Source organism: Megalops cyprinoides, chromosome 2, assembly GCF_013368585.1.
Source record: "Megalops cyprinoides isolate fMegCyp1 chromosome 2, fMegCyp1.pri, whole genome shotgun sequence".
Classification (NCBI taxonomy): Eukaryota; Metazoa; Chordata; class Actinopteri; order Elopiformes; family Megalopidae; genus Megalops; species Megalops cyprinoides.
In genome coordinates this window covers 14,657,424-14,677,500 of record NC_050584.1, presented here as the reverse complement: position 1 = coordinate 14,677,500, position 20,077 = coordinate 14,657,424, and the positions used below count along the sequence as shown (strand labels likewise).

General features: G+C 38.6%; 1 protein-coding gene across 3 annotated transcripts in view; it reads right to left on the bottom strand.

The window, feature by feature from the left end:
- The window catches only part of zfhx4 (zinc finger homeobox 4), an 82,870-nt gene extending 63,292 nt beyond the window's left edge, over nt 1-19,578 (bottom strand). Inside the window, exon 1 of one of the 3 annotated variants that reach the window (XM_036515889.1) lies at nt 19,415-19,578. The gene's annotated coding sequence lies outside the window, so the exon portion shown is untranslated. Of the gene's footprint in view, nt 1-14,320; nt 15,009-15,631; nt 15,748-19,414 lie in introns of those variants that run through there. The other 2 variants (XM_036515874.1, XM_036515881.1) reach the window with 2 other exon arrangements.
- Between the last annotated feature and the right edge of the window lie 499 nt (nt 19,579-20,077).

Below are 20,077 nucleotides of genomic sequence, written 5' to 3'. Positions count from 1 at the left end.
AACGTTCTCCTATGATAATTTATCCCATCTCCCCTGTAAGATCACAAGGCACATCACAAAGCCAGAAGCAGTGCCTCAAGGGCCTGTGTGCTTGTGTGCGTATGTGTGTGCGTATGTGCATGTGTGTTAGCTTCAGACTGCATTTCAGCATTTTCTGCAGCAGATTTCACAATAAAATAACTCAGAGCCCTTCTGCGTGTGTACAGAATGACAAAACATTGTCAATAAGGTTCTGCCAGGCCCACATTTCTTGTATCTTCACATATGCCATTAAGAGATTTGTATTCAGTATTATTTATCTCTTACACTGATGAAATGCAATTTTAAATTTTTGGAAAATGCACACATGGGCTGCAACTTCCACAACAGAAGCAATCTGTCATCCATGCACAGTTCTGCTTACAACAGAATATCAACACGAAGGAGGCTACTTTTTTTTTTTTTTTTTTTTAAACTCGCAAGATGCCTGTGTGCAGCCTTGGACATAAAACACACGGTTAAAATGAATAATGTATTTCTTGACACTTGAAGTGCTGAGATGCCTCTGTGGGATATGTCCGTCTCTCTCCTTTCTTGACTAGGCATATGAATCATTACATGTTGATGAATTATAAAGTGTGGTACAAAGCGCTAAACAGCTGAGAGCTATACTTGTTTTGATATGAGCGTACAGCTCATCGACGGTAACAGCACCTCCAGCCTTCGTATTGATATTCCTCCTTTGTAGAACGATCATTCACAATCACCTCCAAAGTTAGCAACTGAAGTGTACCCATCCATTTCATCCAGATAAAAGCCACAACATGTAGCGGTAGAGCAAATGCAGGCTGTCAGTGTTATCTAGGCATACCCAGACTCTCAAGATGTCTGGCCAACCCCCAGCAATCACTGTTTATCGTCATAACACAACAGCGCACTGAGTCACAGGAAAGCATTTTCTCAAACCAGATGCCAACATCATTTTTAAAATTTAAAAATTTTGAATACTTTTACATCTGAAATCCCCTCTGAGTCCCAGGTTTCTGTTTGTTTCATTAATAGGAAGTGGAAACCATTACATACCTTCTCTTTACAAAAGCTCCATGTCTTTTGTTTGTCTGTTTTTTTTTTTTTTTTTTTTTTACACCTTTCGAATTGTGATGGTACAGCAAAAGCCTAAAACTAAATCCATTCCCTCCTGTGTGTGGTGACTTAACTGTGAACACCCCCCCCCCCCTCCCCAAGTTGCTATACTCTTTTCTATCTACAAAGCAAAATGACAAAACCTTCCTAACACAAAGATCTTTTAGTTAAAATAAAAAGGGTTTCTCTAAACAATGAGGACAGGTCTCCCGGCATTGAAACCATTCCCGTTCCCATTAGAACAAAGAAATGGCAAACACAGTTTCTACCTCTGTTTTTTAATTAAGATTGTCCCAGCCCTCTTCTACGGTCCGTGGAGACACAGCCTGTGAAGTGATTAAAAAGAATGTGATCTGATCAAGAGAGGGGAATAATAGGAATGGAATGCTAGGTTTGCCAGAGTGCTAAATTCTTGGGAAAGAAGGCTAAAAGACTCCTTCTCCTATTGTTTTTCTCCCCCCATTCCATCTGCCTTTCAGCAAGCACAGAGAGGAGGACAGCAGGCATTTAAAGCCAGGGATTTCTTCCCCTCACTCTCCCGTTTTTTTCTGTCTTTTCTTTTTTTTTTTTAAGGAAAACAGGTTGAAAGTTAGAATGCTTGGATCGTGAGCATAGCTAAAACTTGTAAAAGTCAAATAAGAAAAATAAACAAAATATCCCTGCATTATATCGGGTTTCCGAAAGGTCATCGCTGTCTCTGCTGTGGCCTCTTCCCCACCACCAAATCCTCTATCAAAATGTCATAGTGAGTTAGGCAAAGACAAAAGCGAGCCACTGTGTGAAAACTGCACATATATCTAATCCTGACAAAGCAATGAATAGACCTTCACAAGTGTAATTATACTTGTTTATTTGTTACGATGTAGAAAGAACTGATGAAAAATCCATCAAAGTGGTATTATCCAGACATCAAGAGCTTCTCCGGCCTTCAGGGCCACACTGGGGCTTAATTCTTTATTGTTAAAGTCCAAAAGAAAGGAGATTGTGAGAGAGAGAAAGACAAAAAGAAAAAGGTTTCCCTGGACTTCACAGGGCTCTTGCCAACCCCCCCCCCCCTTTCTGCCCAGAGGTGTAATAGAAGACGCAGAAGATCTCCCCTGTGCAACAAACACATTTCGGGGCCGATCATTTTAAACAGACACCATATCATTACAGTCGGGCGTGGTGACTCCAGCTCAGGAATCCTGTCGTACAAATTACTTTTCCACAGATGCCTTTTAGTAAATAAAATGAAACAGCACAGCCATAAAGTTGCCTGTAATCCCCTTTCAAAAAATAGCCAGTGTGCTTGTGAGATAGTGACCACTTCTGTTGAGTTATGGACGCAGACTAATCAACTAATCTGTCCAGTGAAGCAGGACAGCCACACCTGGATGCACCTGGAATAAAATATTCTGTGCAACCCACATAAATGGAGAAGCAAAGGTTGCCACAAAGACCCTCTAAAAAGTAAAAAGAGCAACGCTGGCATTTGCAAATAGCACTCATTTATTATAGATTCTACGGACGCTGAGAAGGAAAAAAAAAACCATACAAAGAAAAAAATATCTGTACAGATTGAAAAAATAACCTGATCTCTGAAGGGAGTTACAGAAAGAAGCCATTTAACTCAAGCAGACCCTTTTACCTTCTTCACCAAGAAAGTAAACAATAAAGAAACCCTGGCCTTTCAAGACACTGCCTCTCCTGCTAAAGATTTGAACAGCGACGAGTATCAAAGAAAAACGCAATCTACATAGCTAATGTCTTTTTCAATTTAAAACAGAAAAGCTGTAATTTTTCTTTGCTGGCAATCTGGAAACACTCTGGAGTTAATTACAGCTGATTCGAAGTGAACCGCACAAACAAAGGGCAGTCTATGTCCAGACAATTATACTGCATTAACCAGCTTAGAGCTTCCTGCTGATGTCTCTGAGCTCTTCTGTTACACCCCTCTACCTTCCCAGCAAGAGGAAAAATGCCTCAGCGAGGAGGATTAATGAAGAGCACTAAGAAAGAATGTGTGACGACCTCTCCTGACACGGTGAAAACTTTTCGGCCCAAGTCACCACAAAGGGGAGAAGGTAATTAAGTTTGAAAGAAAGCTCCGGCAACAAACAATGACGCTGGTGTCTTTGAGGAGACATAGGGAAATTTGGGGGAAAAAAATCGTTAACATTTACAATGATAGCAAAAAAAAAAAAAAAGGGCGAAGGGAGGGGTGACGCTGCTTTCTGTTTTGCTTCTTTTTTTACCCATTTACCAGCTTTCTTTTCATCCCATTCAATTACATCCAACAAGATATGAAACTAGATGTTATTTTTTGGATTCTGTGACCATGTGATAGCCAGTGTCTCTCTATATGCCTCCCCCTCCCATAGCATGCTTTGGTCCTAATGGGGCACTTCTCAGACGAAAGTTGTAAGCTTTGCATTTTTTTCCCTCTTTAATTATGCTTAGGGAGAGAGAACGTGAGGGAGAGGAAGGAAGTTTTAATGAAAGCCTTGCATCCGCCCTCTTCCCACCTGAGACAGATCAGCAGTCTTTGCATAACTAAGATTTGTATATTTTGTTAAGATCCATCTCCCAGATGCAAATCAATGCATTATCCTGCTTTTCAACTGTGCCTGTTGCCCAATTGAGTATTTAAGCCTAATTAGCAGAGCTGATTTGTTACTTCCAAGCTTAAACAATAAAATAAAACACTCATATACACACACACACACATACACGCACACACACACACGCACACACGCACACACACACACACACACACAGAAATTCCACATGAAGTAGAAATTCCACATTTCAGACAAGTTACTTCAAAAGTGATCAAAGAGCAGTGGTTATTCTCTGATTCATTCAGTTGAAGTGCACGTGTCTCGTGATCTTTCCACTGTCCAAAGATACGTCAGCTATGAGTAAGTTTTATTTCTGCTGGCTTCACAGGAAAAATGGCCTGCACTTTTCCTGTTGTGTGTGTGTGGGTATGTATTTTTTTTCCATGGTGTAGGAGAAAGCAGGGAATCTAATTGTGGCTTTGTCAGCCTCATGTTCAGTAATCACGCTCTCTTTGTCTAGTCCATGCAAAGCAGGATTAGAGTTAAAATGATGACTGCTTAATCTTTTTGATTTCCCTGTGCTAAATAAATATTAATCTACTGGTCAATCATGCCCTTGTAAGGTACAATGCATACAATATGAAAGTGCTTACGAGTTACATAAATCACAGTTTTAGTCGCATCTGTTTGAAAAGCAAAAGCAGCCAGCCCCACCCTGACTCCAAAAAAAAAAAAGAGAAGGATTTATAAACCCAAGTTTATAATCCTGCTGAACATAAATCCTGAAACCTACCACGTCTTTGTTAGAGAGAGAAAAAAATGCATTTAATCAAGCCTTAAAATTAACGAATCACACTTCTGTTTGTTCGCTAGCTCTCTCTGTCAACAGTAAGCTCTGCCCCTCATGACTGGGCCCGAGCCTTAGCAGCATTAAGAGGGCTCTATCAGTCTGTCAGAGCAATTGGAAATATCATTATGCTCATGCAAGTGAAAAGGCAGCGGGGACCTTGTAGGGAAAAGAAATCTGAGCTCTCGTTTGGTTTACAAGCTTCATAATGCACCTCCTACACCACCCATATTTATATAAAAGAAAGCCAGCATGAACTAGAAAAAGGAAAACATACAAATTAGGGTTATACAAACAGTAGCCCACACTGAGAGAAGAGCACGGTCTGCATTAGCAGGTATGTCTTAAAATTTCCGAACCCATTTGGTAATTGCAGCGTACGATGCGTACATTTCACATGGCTGGCTTCTGACAGCACCTTGGTGACAAACGCTGAAGGTCATTCACTACATCCTAACCTTCGGTTCTGTTTGTCCTACCAAGCCCTGATCTATCCTGTGACGATCAGCAGGTGACAATTTCGGAAGACCCATCCTCAGTGATAACTATCACATGGACTACTTCTGTGTAACCAAGTACAGGCTAGCATATATCTATTTTCTTTCTTTATTGTTGACTGATGCAACTTTGTGGACCGTATTGAACGCATTCAATTGGGAAGAGTTCCTTTTCAGGTAGAGTTAGGCGTTTGCCTCTGGTTTGTGTTTAGGAGACAGACAGAGACACCTTTATAATTGAGGAGCCATTTCTGGCCAGTGACACTGACCTTTCCCACTATCATTTTCCCAGTGTAACAATAAAAAGTTTAAAGTTCAAGCCCTGCTCCAAAGCCTCTGCTTCTAGGCTCTGTCCTGTAATTATCTTTATAAACATAATCACAGGCCAGGTATCCCAGCAAACATTCCAATGCTGTTAGAAATGTGCTAACCTGGGAGCTGTTGAGGAAAATGTTTCACCAAAAAAAAAAAAAAAAAAAAGATAGATTGCAATAACACATCAGCTGGAAAATATCCATTATAATGTGGTATACCCCTGAAAATTTAGCTCTAATACACATAACGGATAATCTCCCTGACCTGGCTCTGTTGTGTACCTCTGAGTCCATGCTGATGATAACCCTAATTTTTGAACTCGCAAAATTACTAATTAACTTAAGGTTTGGGACTATATTTAATTAGGGAGTTCTTAAAATGAACTTTAGACCAAACGCATTTGCTTTTTAAACAAACAGCATTTGTAACAGCTGTTGTGAGTTTAGCCTCTGCTTTGACCGAAAAAAAATCCCTATTTGTTTTCTAGGCCATCATAAGGTTACTGCTTCTTGAAAAACATGAGGCACTTCAAGGTTCAAGTTGAAAAACTCCACATTTTAATTGGATTTCACTACAAACAAACAACTGTCAGCCACAATTAGTTCGACTTTAGATTAGGGACACAATATTCCTTTTTCAAATAAACTTGATAGCACGCGAACTACGAATCAAATCAGCACTAACTTTGGAACTGGAATGTGGAACTTCTGACACCCTTTATGAATTGAAATGCAATTTCAGTTTTGACACAAGGTAATAATTTCATGAGAAACAATCAAAAGTTAAAAGGGTTACATTGTACCATTTTAATTGGATCGTCCACTAAATTTTAACCCAATTTTAAGCCATCGTTTCAAAACACACATATTATAATGAAGAAGCAACATTTTAAAAATCGATTCTTACTGTCACAGATTCTTCCTGAATACTGCAGGAACAGTTATGCTCCATAACTAGCTCTTTATCAGTGAAGTGCATAGAATGGAAGGCCACTGAGCATTCTCTCACTTGTTTAGACCTCCACAAGAAGTTGGGGGTACTGTGAGGTCAATGTTAGCTCAGAGCAGCAAATGAACCCTGCATCAGCATAACACAGAGTTAATTAAACTTTGCTTACAAACACCATAAAAGGGAAGAATGCTGATTACACTTAAGCTCTGAATGTGAACACACAAGGGAAGGATCAATTAGCTTAGCAATCAAATGCCATGCATTCATAACCATGCATCTAAAATACATTAGGGGCAGTGTACACACAGTGCACACATGCACATGTCCACACAATAAAAACAACACCGAAGAGCAGTGCTAGGCAAAAACTGCATCACCTTTAACACACTTGAGGGTTAGCTAAAGCGCACTGACAGAAGTCTGCACTAATGGTGGGAATACTGTAGCCTTTGCATCTCTAAATACAGATCTCTGGGGCACCCTTCCTTAAATGGAGAATTAACAACTTTGTGGTTTGCCATTTGCACATATTGCTGGATCTTTTCAAAATCCTCTGATTTGATTTAAATGAAATATAGCAATAGGCTTCAATTTCCCTTAATGGGTTTTTAATGCAGTTTAAAAACATCATGTCTTTTTTGTTAAACTTTTGAACTATTATGACCAAACACACACATCTACTTTAGATCCTTTTAAGGTGGTGGGAGGGGATGAGGTTTTTTTGTATACCACAAGTTAAAAAACCACAACACACTCCAGCACCTTGATTTATCTCCTTGAGCCTAAACAGAGATGTTGCAGGCCCTCCTTTTCACAACTATATCAACGGTTGGTTTCCATTTGTTAAAGGACCTTCTTCAGTTGTACTGCGCCTTTCAAAAACACTGTTTTCTTTGGTACGACTTCTTCAACAGTGGGGTAACTCCACAAAATATTTTCATTATACTGCCTAGCTCTTTACAGCTCATACATCACAGCAAAGGCTGACAACTAAATAATACATGAGATATTTACGTGACTTATTATAATGGCTACAATTTTATTTAAAAAGAAAAAAAAACATTTTAGTGCCATATGCTTTTTTCTTTCTTTCTTTTTTTTTTTTTTTTTACTGCCGGAAAGTCTAAACTTTTCTAAAGCAAATAATTAAAGATTATTCCAGTCTAGATGCCAGACCAGTCTGAGACAGGATATGAGAAGGCTAGTATTAACTAAATACTTCTCTGGGGATTTCTGTTGCAGCACTCAACCTCTGCCCCAACACAAACACTGGGACAGTTGTGTGTCTGGAGCGATCTTCTCTCCCCACAGGTGGAATGGCCGTGCTAATCTCCTCATTTCACGATACGCAGAAGTGCATGCGCCTACTGCATATTCATGAGGCCGGGTCTCATTTATCTGTTTATTTAAGATACCACAGTCATACATATTTAATTATCTTCTCATCCCACTCATAATGGGTAATAATGTGGTTGTTATTCACACCCAGTTGGAGGGAAATGTATTTGGTGCGAATTCGGATATAAACGACGAAGCACGGGAACACACATTTGCTTCCACGCATCGCAAGAAGACAAAAACAAGAAAACAACAACAACACTTTTCTCCAGTGCTGCTAATGGCATCGGTGCCCTCTTGTGCAAATGAAGGATGAAGAGGCCCCGAACAGTGTGGAGAGTCAGCCATGAATAAATCAGAGGTGAGCCAAAGTGGTGCCCGTCATTTGCTTGTTGACAGCAGACACTTAAAAAGGGCCGTATGACCAACGACACTTACAACATCATTACAGCTCCCCCCCCTTTTGAACACCCATCTCATTTTTGTGAAGAAAACCTCAGCCATTCTTTCTATCTGAAGCAGAGTTTGCCCTCGTCGCTTTTTCTCCACGTTAAGTGTCTATTGGTACTTCATTTGATGGCCGCTTGCTGACTGCGGTGAGTGGCAGGGAGGTCTCTAGTTCCTGAGGCACCGCTTCATCTTGCAGCTTATGCCCTCCTTCATAAAACTACTACTTAGATATACAGGAAGGCCGCTCAAAATGGTGGTCTTATTTCTTTCTCATTCACTCTTGTGTTACAAATAAAATGTACAGTGTGCGTCTTCCCCAGCTCAGTACAATGTAAAGCACATTTCAATTACTCTGTAGCCCAACCTCTGAATAATCCATTTCAAGAACCATGATTTGTATCCATTCGCAGTCTGGAAGTCTGGAATTCTATTTAAAAAAGAAACTGAAAAATAAAATGATACAAATTACTGTAATCGCCTGTAATCTTCAAAAAAATAATCGTAAACACACAAGCCAGACAATTGCTTTCTCAGTCTTTTTCAGTCCCAAACTCTGGCAATCACCTACTCTGTTGTGTTGCCTGCCATAACTTCTAAAGGTGTTCAAACAAAAATGACCACAGAACAAAGGACAGCATCTCAAACCTGCATGCTGGCAGTGAAAATCTGATAACCTTGAACTACGAACAGCATCTGAATTCATGCAATATGCGCTGGAGTGAACGAGCAGACAAACCAGGCCGCGCTTGGATCGTCAACCTTGATTCGTCAAAATCACCCGCTGCACTCCCCGACATGGGAGCAGAGGCGAGATACTGGCGGATTAAATGAACACAGCTGCGTTTACACTAGCGAGACATCTAACTCTTCTAGTTTAACCTGAACTATGGGACAAAAAAAGTCTTAAACCCTCAGGATTTGAACTGAAACATTAGGCCAGAGTGGTTCGCTATACTGCCAATTATGCCCCCCCCCCCCTTAAAAAATGAGCTTTTGTTTCCAAACGAGCAACAAAAAACATTAAGGAAAAATCACTTTGTTATTATTTCAAGCCTTTTATATCTTTTTAGAAATCATGTGATTCAGCCAGTTAAAGGATATGCGATGCACAAATTAGGCGGAACACAAGAATCAAAAGGGAAAAACTGAAAGCGGAAAATTCTGACAAAGTGCAGGAACACACGAAAAAAGTAATGCAATCCCAATTGGAAAAAGACCAATGGTAGCAGAAACATTTAGATAACTGCATTCAGTAATGAAAGTTTTCAATAAGAACACAATTATATTTCCCCCTGATAACAAGTCCCTACTGTAACAACCTAAAAACGTCTGAACTGATTTGATGCTCTCTTCATCATTCATGAAGTTTTATATTAACCACATGAGTAACTATCAGTTTCTTGCCACAGAGACATACATTTTAACTGTATTTATGCAAGTCATATGCATCTTAATAGAGATGGACGATACTACAGAAAATACTGCTGATGCACTTGGTTACCAGACGCGCATCAACATCCGGTAAACTGTGTCAGAACTTGTTTGGATGAGACCCAACTTAACAATCACAATGACCTGGAATGCTGTAAACCTTTTTAAAATGCAAGGGAATAAATAATTATGCACACTGCCGCCTATTCAAAGAGGGAAAGAAGAATGCCATCCTCACCTTTACAATAAAGTCAAAACACTTCCTTTTCTCAATGCTGCAACTACTGAGCCACACTTATTATTAAGAAGTATATTACATACATATATCATTGATTTGTCCGGAGAGGCCTGTAAGAACTGAGCATTGACATGTTTCCTTTTCCATAAAAAGACAAAAATTTCCATGTGAAAAGCGTGTTATGGTGCATAAAAGGTCAAAGGCAGAAGATCCCATCTAATGAAATACACTCCAACGCAACACCATTTCTTTTGTGACAGTTTATGTTCAGCCCAAGAGATCATTTCCATAGGACACATTTAATTCCGGTGACGCTGCGCCTTGTCACGTTTCCTGCTGTTGTGTTCGGTATCGACGTAAGCATGATACATCAGTCAGCTTCCAAAGCAGGGGATTTCAAGCACGTCTGCCTTCCAAACACACAAATTAATAACCTTCAACTGTTTCAGGATCAGAGCTGCACACTCAAGGTCACAACGTCACAAAGACATATGTCAACAGTGGTTCTTGTAGCTCTGTTATTATTATTTTATTATTATAATGACTATTATTTCCATAAAAATTAAATAAACCTAGAAGACAACATTTATTTAACTGAGCCGCTTACTAAGAAACATCACAGCCTGTCATTTCACAATTATATACTTTTCTTTTTCTTAACTCTGTGTTCTCAATATTTAGTCAGATACACCACCAGCACACTTAAGTTTATGGCATACAAGCCTACAACCTTTGTTTATCAGCCCACAGCTGGGTCATTACCATACATATTACTTCACGTGACAAAATCTGAGGGCAACTTGGAAGGCTTTGGAAATATGAGCCTCTGCTTGTTGTCTCAAGTCCTCGACAAACACATCTTTAGGGAGAGCCCGGCACAGGAATAAAGAAAGAAGAGCGAGCATTTTCATCTTCCTTTCATCTCAGTCATTCAGTCAACCATTGAATGCCCCATTCAATGCTGCCTTTCATTATGCAAAAAAATGCTAATCCTTTTCCGATGCTTTCACACTTGTATAAACCCCCATTCCTTACACTGAAAAGCAATTATATCAGTTTACATTTCTGTCAAAAAACAGGATTAATGCAGGAATACTAGCATCTCTTCGGGTTTTCCATCTTCAGCTATAGGAAACCAGAGATTATTAGCAAAAGTATCTTTTGCTATGTTATAATGGATTTGCTTTAAAGACGTGATTTAATTAGCCAAAGGGGAGGGGGGGGGGGGTAGCTTTAGTTGCTGTGGAAACTCTTTTCAGTGACAAAGCTGACCTTCCTTTTGCCAAGGCCTGAATAGAATGAGTCTCAGTCTGCTCTATTAATCAGAAACAAATTATGAAAGAATGTTGCTGGACTGGATGATACTGCCCTGTCTCGGAAGAACCAGCAACAGCCAAGATACATTGTCCTCTGCCTGTATAATGTGAAGCCATGACAAATGAGACAGGGAGACAATATATTTGCATATGCAAATTCCCACACAAGGGAAACATGTACAAACAAGTGTCATTGTAAGGTGGATTAAGCAACCAGGGCTTTCTTTTTTGGGGCACACTATAGCCTGGGACATTAGTCAGCACAATTAACCAAGTCTCCATGGAGACTAATGAAATTTTGCTATGGTACGACTTAAATTAGATAGCTAGTTATGCGTTTCCACAGTCCAACTCGAAATCCATTATTTGCCGGGGAACAATATGCTGCTTGTACTCAGCTGATCTCTGCCAGCTGAACAAGCCTGTAAGTTGACAATTTGCATATGTTAATATAATTAAGTACTAATTACACCAAACTTGTACATATTCACACGCACTTTCCCTGGGCGCTTTGGAGTTTGAACCCCATCCAAGTCTTTAACCCTTCAGACAGTTTCTAAGCAGAAGAGGCTCTGCGTGTTACAGTACAGCCTCAGGGCTGACACAAAAAGGCCCCCACTTAATACATTAAGCCTGCTCCTGACTTCTCAGCTTTCCACCCACAGTACTGTGAACCTGGACATGTTCTACAGCCCCATAACCAGACCAAATTCAATTGGTCCATCAACAAAAGGTCTGCAGCTCTCAAATAATGAAGTTATAATTTTGTAACGATTCTGATGGCAATCAGAGAACAACAGATAGACAGGCACATTCTACAAGAACAGTCGCGAATCACAGCACCAGCAACCTGCCACAAATGAGCATCTGATTAATATATGCAGAAGACAATTAAGCAATCCTAATTACTTTGACAGAGTTAATTAAATATAATTACCTTTTTTTCAAGCAACTGCATAAAGATCAGTTTAGGATTAATTCTAATGGGATTAAAATGAATAGCACTGAGTTATGTGCATGCTTTGACAGGTACAAATAAAAGCATAGAAACACACTGATAGACATAGATACTTAAAAAAACAATAATCATAACAATGTCACAACTAAGAGTCATACAGAATTCACCCTTTGAAATCTAAACGGACAGGAATCTTTAAGAAAAAGCAAACATCCATGGAAAGATTAAAGGCCCCTTTGTGCTCCTCTATGTGCATTTCTTTTAAGCAAGCTAAATTAAGCGAGTATGTTCAAAGGTTTAGGAAGGAACATTTCACACTAAATGGAAAAAATGGCCTATCACATATGAAATTTGTGCAGCTGTGCGGAACTTAGTCCAGATGGTTCAGGAGGGGTATAAAACAAACATCAAATGATAGACAATAAACCTTCTTCTGAATTGTACAATACGGTCAGAAAACGCAGAGGCTTAGCACAATTTTGGTTTATGTGGAGGTTTTATATAACAATCCATTCTTGATACATGAAATGGTTTCCCCACATACATTTTTGTTTACTACAACTCAACTGGTAAATGTTCCATTTTAGCTATCTTATGCCGCAAACAGTCCTGTGGTACTAGGGAACGCAGTATTAATAACCCCTCACCCATCCCTGTGCATTGCGAAACCTCTCATATTCAGCTAAATCCTGTGTTGGTTCCCTATCATCTTCATTGCACTGAATAACTGCTGTTAGCCAATGAATGAATTAAGAAATTAATAAATGAACACAGATGTCTGTATGTATTTGTATAAACACAAATTCGAAATGTGTTTGTGTATCAAATGTATCAGAGAGCATTTACATGTAAGAGGCATGTTCGTGTTCGTGCATGTGTATGTATGTGTGTCTGATGGGGGGGGGGGGGGGGGTTGAAAAAATATACTTCTTAAAATGAATCAATACTGTACTACCAAAATGTTTTAAGTATTCAATCAGATACATATTTCTCTCTTAGCCTTTTACACAAATGAGGTTTCTGAATGTCACACTATACTGACAGTCATCCGCTTGCTGGTGCCTTTGGATTTTCAGTGTAGAACATTAAAATGCTGCAAAAGGCTTGTTGCAAGCCTTTCCGCAGTGAAGGATTTTAAATCATCCAGCCTCTTCTATTAGACTTGAGACTTATTGAGGTAGAAACCATAAAAAATGAAGAAGGGAAATTTAATCCCTGAAATATTGATTTGCACATTAATATCATATAGGCAGAGGGCAATTTGGCTTCATGGAAATGACACATTGTCGACCCTTGGAGAAGCCTGAGCCAATCTTACTGCAGAACATGTCTGAATGTGAAGAGTTATTAAGGGCTTCCCTCCACTGCTTTATGAGATTTCTTGCTGCCTATCTTTGCAATCTGAAATGTATTATCTTAAATAAAAATACACAGAAATAGTTAAATAAAACCTTCTGGACTTTCTACTTAATGGAAATCAATATACACCAGGTAATACTGTAAAATACATTCTACCTTTTTAACACAAGCAGAGAAAAAACGTTCTTAATAAACATTTCCACCATCTCAGATTAATTTCTGTGCAATATGTATTTGCTTGCCAGTAATTTTGTGTTATGAAAACCATCCCTACAAAAATCTTGTGTGAACACTCATTACTAAAAGACAGAAATCCGTCGACTATATACTTCCGATAGAGTACAGTACGATAGACAGCCACCCCTGTCTTCCCTATGGTTGAGTACGCAAATGGCGAGACAGCTAGTTACAATTTCAACAATGTAATTACGAAAAGATATCAAAAAGTTGGAATTTATGAATCTTTTTCATAACGGAATGCTTAATTTACTAAAAAAGTCTTACTTCTGTTCACATTTTTTCATGTCAAAATAAAGGTAATATCTTACTAATATTGTAACATACTACTATAATATCTTACTATAATAATAATAATAATAATAATAATAATAATAACAATAATAATATAACACAATCACAACTACAGTCAGAGGCAGATGGCACTATAAAAACGTTAAGTACTGATATGTTGTCACTACAATCCAAATATTTCGTGTTGAAATCCAAAAAAAAACGTGTATTTTCCAAACAACGAAAGACAAATCTTTACACATTTATCTCAGTAATTAAACCAAATATAAATTTCAAATATTATTGTTGGCGTTTGGCACTACTTCATAAAATAAGACTAACTTTACAAAATCCTTTGAAAACAGAAAAAAATAACTCCATGGAAATATTGATATTTTGTTAGAATAGCAGTGGAAATCGGAGAGCGCTGATACAGGCTGTTACATACCCAGGTTTATGCTGTGCTTGTCTACTGCCTTGTTTTTTCTTCGCTCTCAATGCAAGCGATCGATGCCCCTGTCACCGTCGCGTCCCAATCGGAGCCAAGTCTCTGCCTCAAACTAACCAACTACCAAAAAGGCAGGACTCTCACTGCATCCCTCGTTATTTTTGGTAAGTAAGACAAAATAATAACACTTCGTACGACGAGAAGCCAGGACAACACAAGACTAAAAAATTACGCGGACAACTGACGCCCGGACAAAGCTGTGACTTCACGAAAGGGAGTGAAAATGGAAAAGTGAAGCTTGCGGCAAGAGGACAGCTGTCAAAAAAGGATTCTGGTACTCGTGAAACTTTGTCCGTGTCGACGTCTTTTAAAAACATCCATTTTTTCTTGCTTTCGATCAACACTAAAGAATCTCCGGGAGCTGGTTTGTTTTGCTGTATCTACAGGACCCGCTTGATGTTAGTTGTATCCCACCAATCGGTCTCCGTTTTCGGCTACACGGTCATCCAAGCCGTCGTAAAGGGAAACTCCTTTGCACATCGCAGGTAACAAAAAGGCTCAAATGCATTCAGTTCTATCAAATCACATTAAAGCCTAGTCTGTGCCATTTTAAAAGCTATTTGTTTCCCGAAATACACAAAATAGTAAATTTTGGTTTTAACGGGCTATTACGAATCCACCTCTTCTCCCGCCGCGTGATGCAAGTGTAGTCCGTTCTGTTAAATGTTATAATGTAACGTTAACTAGTAGTAACATTGCTTGAAATGTAAAATAGCTTCATGTATCGCCACTTCGAATTACACCGCGAGATCAAAGCTGCTCCGATCCAGCTTGCAAGCCATACTCATCTGTATAGAAGCCAAGTCTCGAACTCTCAGAAAATAATGCAAAAACGACATGAACGTGAAATCGGACCTCCTTGGTATGTCTCAAGATGAATAATAAACGTAACGCTTTTTCTACGAAGCCGGAACGCACCGTTTTATAATGAGCAGAATAATAACTGAATCTCGAATAAACTTAGCTGGCTAGCTAGTTGTTGAAAGGGGTTTAGTCGGTGATTCTGTCACTCATATATCGTGTAGGCTACCTCTGGACAGTTAACAGCTCTTAAAACCAGACGAAAGGACTTGCATAAACAAACCGATACATGTTTTTAAGGTACTACCTAAAAAGAAATCGCATCGAACAGCTATAATCTGGAGAGCGGAATATCAAAGATTGTGCTGGATCAGCCTAGAAAGATAATCAATACTCGACCTAAATTTAACACGAACTACTCGATAAAAGTTAAAGAAAAAAAAAACTTACTTTCTTCCCCCTCGCAGTTCCCTCTGCTTCTTCTCCTGCTAATTTTGTTTATTAAAGCAAGTCACATCCAATGATCACGAAAGTTAATAACAAAAAAAGAAAAAGAAAAATAACAATCCTTCAACTTTATAGGGAAAAAAATAAAAAAAAATACGAATAGTAAGCGATGAAGCGATCCTTTGGGTCCGGCTGGTAAAGCATGTGTCGACCGCTGCCTTGCAGTTTAGGTTGTGGAGGGGTTGGGGAAAGGAGGAAAGGAAATGAAAATCCGATATGTCTTTATTCTGCTAATTATTATCGTTTTAGCCCTGTTTAAAAAAATGGCTGATTAAGTTGAGTGCGCATGTCTTTGTGTGTCTATTCCCGATATGCACTCTGGGAATGAGAGAGAGAGCGAGCAAGCGAGCAAGAGAGCGAGCGAGAGAGAGAGAGCGAGGTGTAATTAGTGAGGTGATCAACAGTCTCCACATTGCAAATGACGCGCTGTTTCAACTTAGAGAGCTGGAGGGCTACAAGGGCCAGATATACAAAATGATCTAATGGGGGAAAAATCTTTAAGGTACACTGAATAGATGAATGTCATACAGAACAATGAAAGACCCTTTTCTGACTCTGAGCATTCAAGAATTATACAGAATTGATCTTTTTTGCAAGAGGAAGAGGCTCCTGTACATAACCCTTGCTACATATCAGAAGATACAACTACCTCATGCTTTTTAAATAGTAATTGACAATAAGCAGTCAATACTTATAAACAATTATGTATGTCTGCAAAAAAGATCTTATCTGATTAACGCAACTCTGTGTGTGGATGTAAAGTCGAGCGAAGGTTTCTCCTACGTCAACAAAGCTGCGAGAATCTCTCAAATATGTGAGGATAAAATGAGCACTTGTCGAAACGGAAAACAATTCACCGACACAAAGAGTGTCGTGTATTTTGATGCCAATTTTGTTACAGAACAGCTATTTTGCAGGAAAAAAAACAAGCATACCAGAAATTTGCCATAATACCTGGCCTTTTCATCTGAGCCATTCAGTGCCAACTCTCAAAATTGTTTGTGTATGTATACATATGCGGAATAAACCATATGTTCAATTCTTAATTCTCAAGCAGCATGTTTTCCAACATGGGATGCATACACACATACGCTCACACATATACAGTGTGTGAATGTTTTCAGGTAGCATAATACCTGCTATCTACGATATGCGTGTCAGTAAATAACTGCATCTTATAAAAGCGTTATTTAGTTTAAAAACAATATTTTGTATTATCTGTGATGTTGTCCGCCAAAACTAGTTAACCTGTTTCTTTCTGCATGCAAACATTTCACCAGATAATTTATAGTTGTATAATTTACAGTGACTCGTGGATATCTCTGATAAAAGCTAACCATCTTCAGGAAAGCAAGCACCGAAGTTCATGCGTTCAAAAATATGTAATAATATTTAATATAAGCTTTAGCAATAAAATACAAACGCCAATACAAATACACGTTCACACAACTGCATGAAACCGAACAGGCCTATAAGAATAGAACTATATTAAGATGAGTACCCCAAAAATATTTATATTTTTAGAGAAATAATAAAAAGGATGTCCTTACTTCCTATGTCTATAATCACTCATTCAGCAAGACACCATGTACTGAAGTTTTATTATTATTATTTTTTTATTTTATTCTCGCTTAAGTTACCCTCTCGAAGCATGCGCCCCTTTTCATGCTAACCCCTTTATTTCTCTCTTTGTCTCCTAATAGTCACTATCGAAAAGAGACCCTACAAGATGTTAATCGTGGAGAAAATCAAGAGATCGCCTCTCCTTTATGAAAAAATCGAAGGAGGTGAATTGAGTGAGCTGGGTTTCCGGATCTAATGATAAGGATGGTAGCAGGACTGTTGCCGCTATAAGACTGGATCCCCTTAGCCTGTCCTTGGATTGTTATGTCTAGGTTTCATTTGGTCTTCGGATCTGCCAAAGGTGGTCAACAGAAGCGGTGTATTCTCACCCTGATCTGTGGTTGCTAGCCCTCCGGGGAAACAAAACTGCGAGCACTAAGTGACGATGCAGTGGGCTGAGAGTACGGATACGAACATTACTGTCATGAGGGGACAAGACAGAAGGAACGGAGTATATAGTTTTTAATGCTTCATACTTTATAAATGAAAAACTAATGCTTTGGACTGTAGTCTGCACAAAGATTTTCGTGTAACGAATTTATTTCACAAGAGCCGGACCGAGGACTGTTTAACTCTTTTAATTTTGAAAACTCAACTTCCCACGGATATGAGAAAACGAACGGCGTCTAAAGCTATGCTTGCGACTCAGTCGTTTTACTTACTGTTTTTGTTTCCTTTGAATTTGTTTTCACGATGAAAAGCTGAAAGTAAGATGGATTTATAAGAGTGATACCTCTTATCTGAGCTTCATTCACTTCCAAATCCCCTGTCTCCACCCTCCTGCTTTCTTCTGTGCTCTTGCTCCGTCTCTAGTGTGTTTGACAAAGACCGTGTTAACTAACATTTCTCTCTAATGCCATATCTCCGCATCCTTAATTGTAGTTATGTCCTATATATACGCGCACGTCTGTTTGAGAGAAGATGCTTCTATTTCTAAAACGATTCAGTCTGAAGCGTTAAAAATAATGTGATGTCGTTTTATACAGTCCGCGGAGGTTTCATCGAAACTATCAGAATGATACTGAGCGTACTATCAAAATGACATTTATGACCAAATACATAATTTTCTTGTCACTGTACAGTTTTTTGTTAAAGTAACCAAGGTATTCATCAGTGTTTACATTGTTGTTTGGTAAATGTGTTATTTTTACGACTGTTTAATGCAAATTGTTCAATCGTACAAATAGTCCGCTCAAAGTAAGGCTTGCTCAAGAAAGTGTCTTTTTCTTATGTTCGCAAGTATTTTAAGATTTTTTTTTCTTGAATACGACTGTTCTCCACATATTATATTATATACATCAAATTGTCCTGTCTCATTCAAAGGAAGGTACATGGCGAAAAAGCCTGGCGCCCTCTGGGGTCTAAAAGGTCACAGTTTTGCCAGAGCCCTACCCACCCGGCTCGAGAAATCGACCACAAGTATAAACACAACGATGGACTGTCCTACCCAAAAACGACAAAAAAAAAAAAAAAAACTGAAGTTACAAAAGGAAAAAAATACACTCAGCCTATGACCTTATGGAGCAATAAACAAACAACTGGAAACAATAAAAGTAATGTCCCTGTACACCACAAACAAATATATAAACCCACTCCTAAATTTCTGTATAATAAAAATGAAACAAAAATGGCGCTAATTTGTAGTGAAATGGCATTGAAATATGCCTTTCAAAAGTGTTCATTTACACCCTCGACACTGGTGTTCTTAAATTCCAAGGTGCATATGTATGTGTGTGTGTGTATATATATATATATATATATATATATATGAGAAACACAAACCGAAAGTGTAGACAATACCAAAACATTTATTCTATCTTCTCTATATTTCAGAGTAACCGCTGGAAAAAAAAGCAGAAGAAACCACAAATTAACTATCCCTAGACCGTCTCCTTGAAATAACGTTAAAAATCCAACAGAAATAAGCCATAGGCTAGCTTTTATACATGACACTGGAAACCCTCCACTATCCCGGACGACACATTAACAAAATGCACAAAAAGTCCATATATGTGTAATTTTCTTAAAACAATAAATGCAGTATTCTAAGCATTCTTTCAGTGCACAACATCTCAGCGAAAGTGAAATAAAAAGGTAGCCTACCTTTGGCATTACAGAGCATCCAGTTTTCTTCGTTGTCTGAAGCTCCGCTTAAAGCATATGGAAAATGTTTTCAAAAAGCCTTGATTTGGCACATTGTCATTGCAAAGAGAGGAGCGCAGTGATGCTGTTACAGAAAATGGGAAATAAGTTGGGGATTGGGTGCTGCCTGCCTCCCTCAACGCGGTCTTATCTAACTTAAATTTAATATTCCGCAATCATTCGGTGATCGCATATAATTCACGGAAATGCTTGGTATTTTTCCTACAGTATGTGATCTCTAAAAAACAATGGACTGTACGTTTTTTTTCATTTTTCACTTTATTTCGCTCTTAACCGAGACATAATTAAAAGTGATCCGGTTTAATTTAGATATTTCGCCAATATTTTAGTGTGAAAATCATCTTCAACGTTAAATCGAGATGCATAAATGCTTGTTTGTAGAACACTAAACCTTAATCAATGTATTGGGGCATTCCAATCGATTACATAAACGAAAATCCATATACAACATGAAACCAACATCATCACTGCATCCCTGTTTCTTAATAAAAACCCATATAAAAAGCAGACTGTGGGTAGAAATGTCGCATACAATTTCAGAAAGCGATCAAGTTACAAATGATAAAGTATTTCCAGATGTAAATGATAGTGAATGCTCTGATG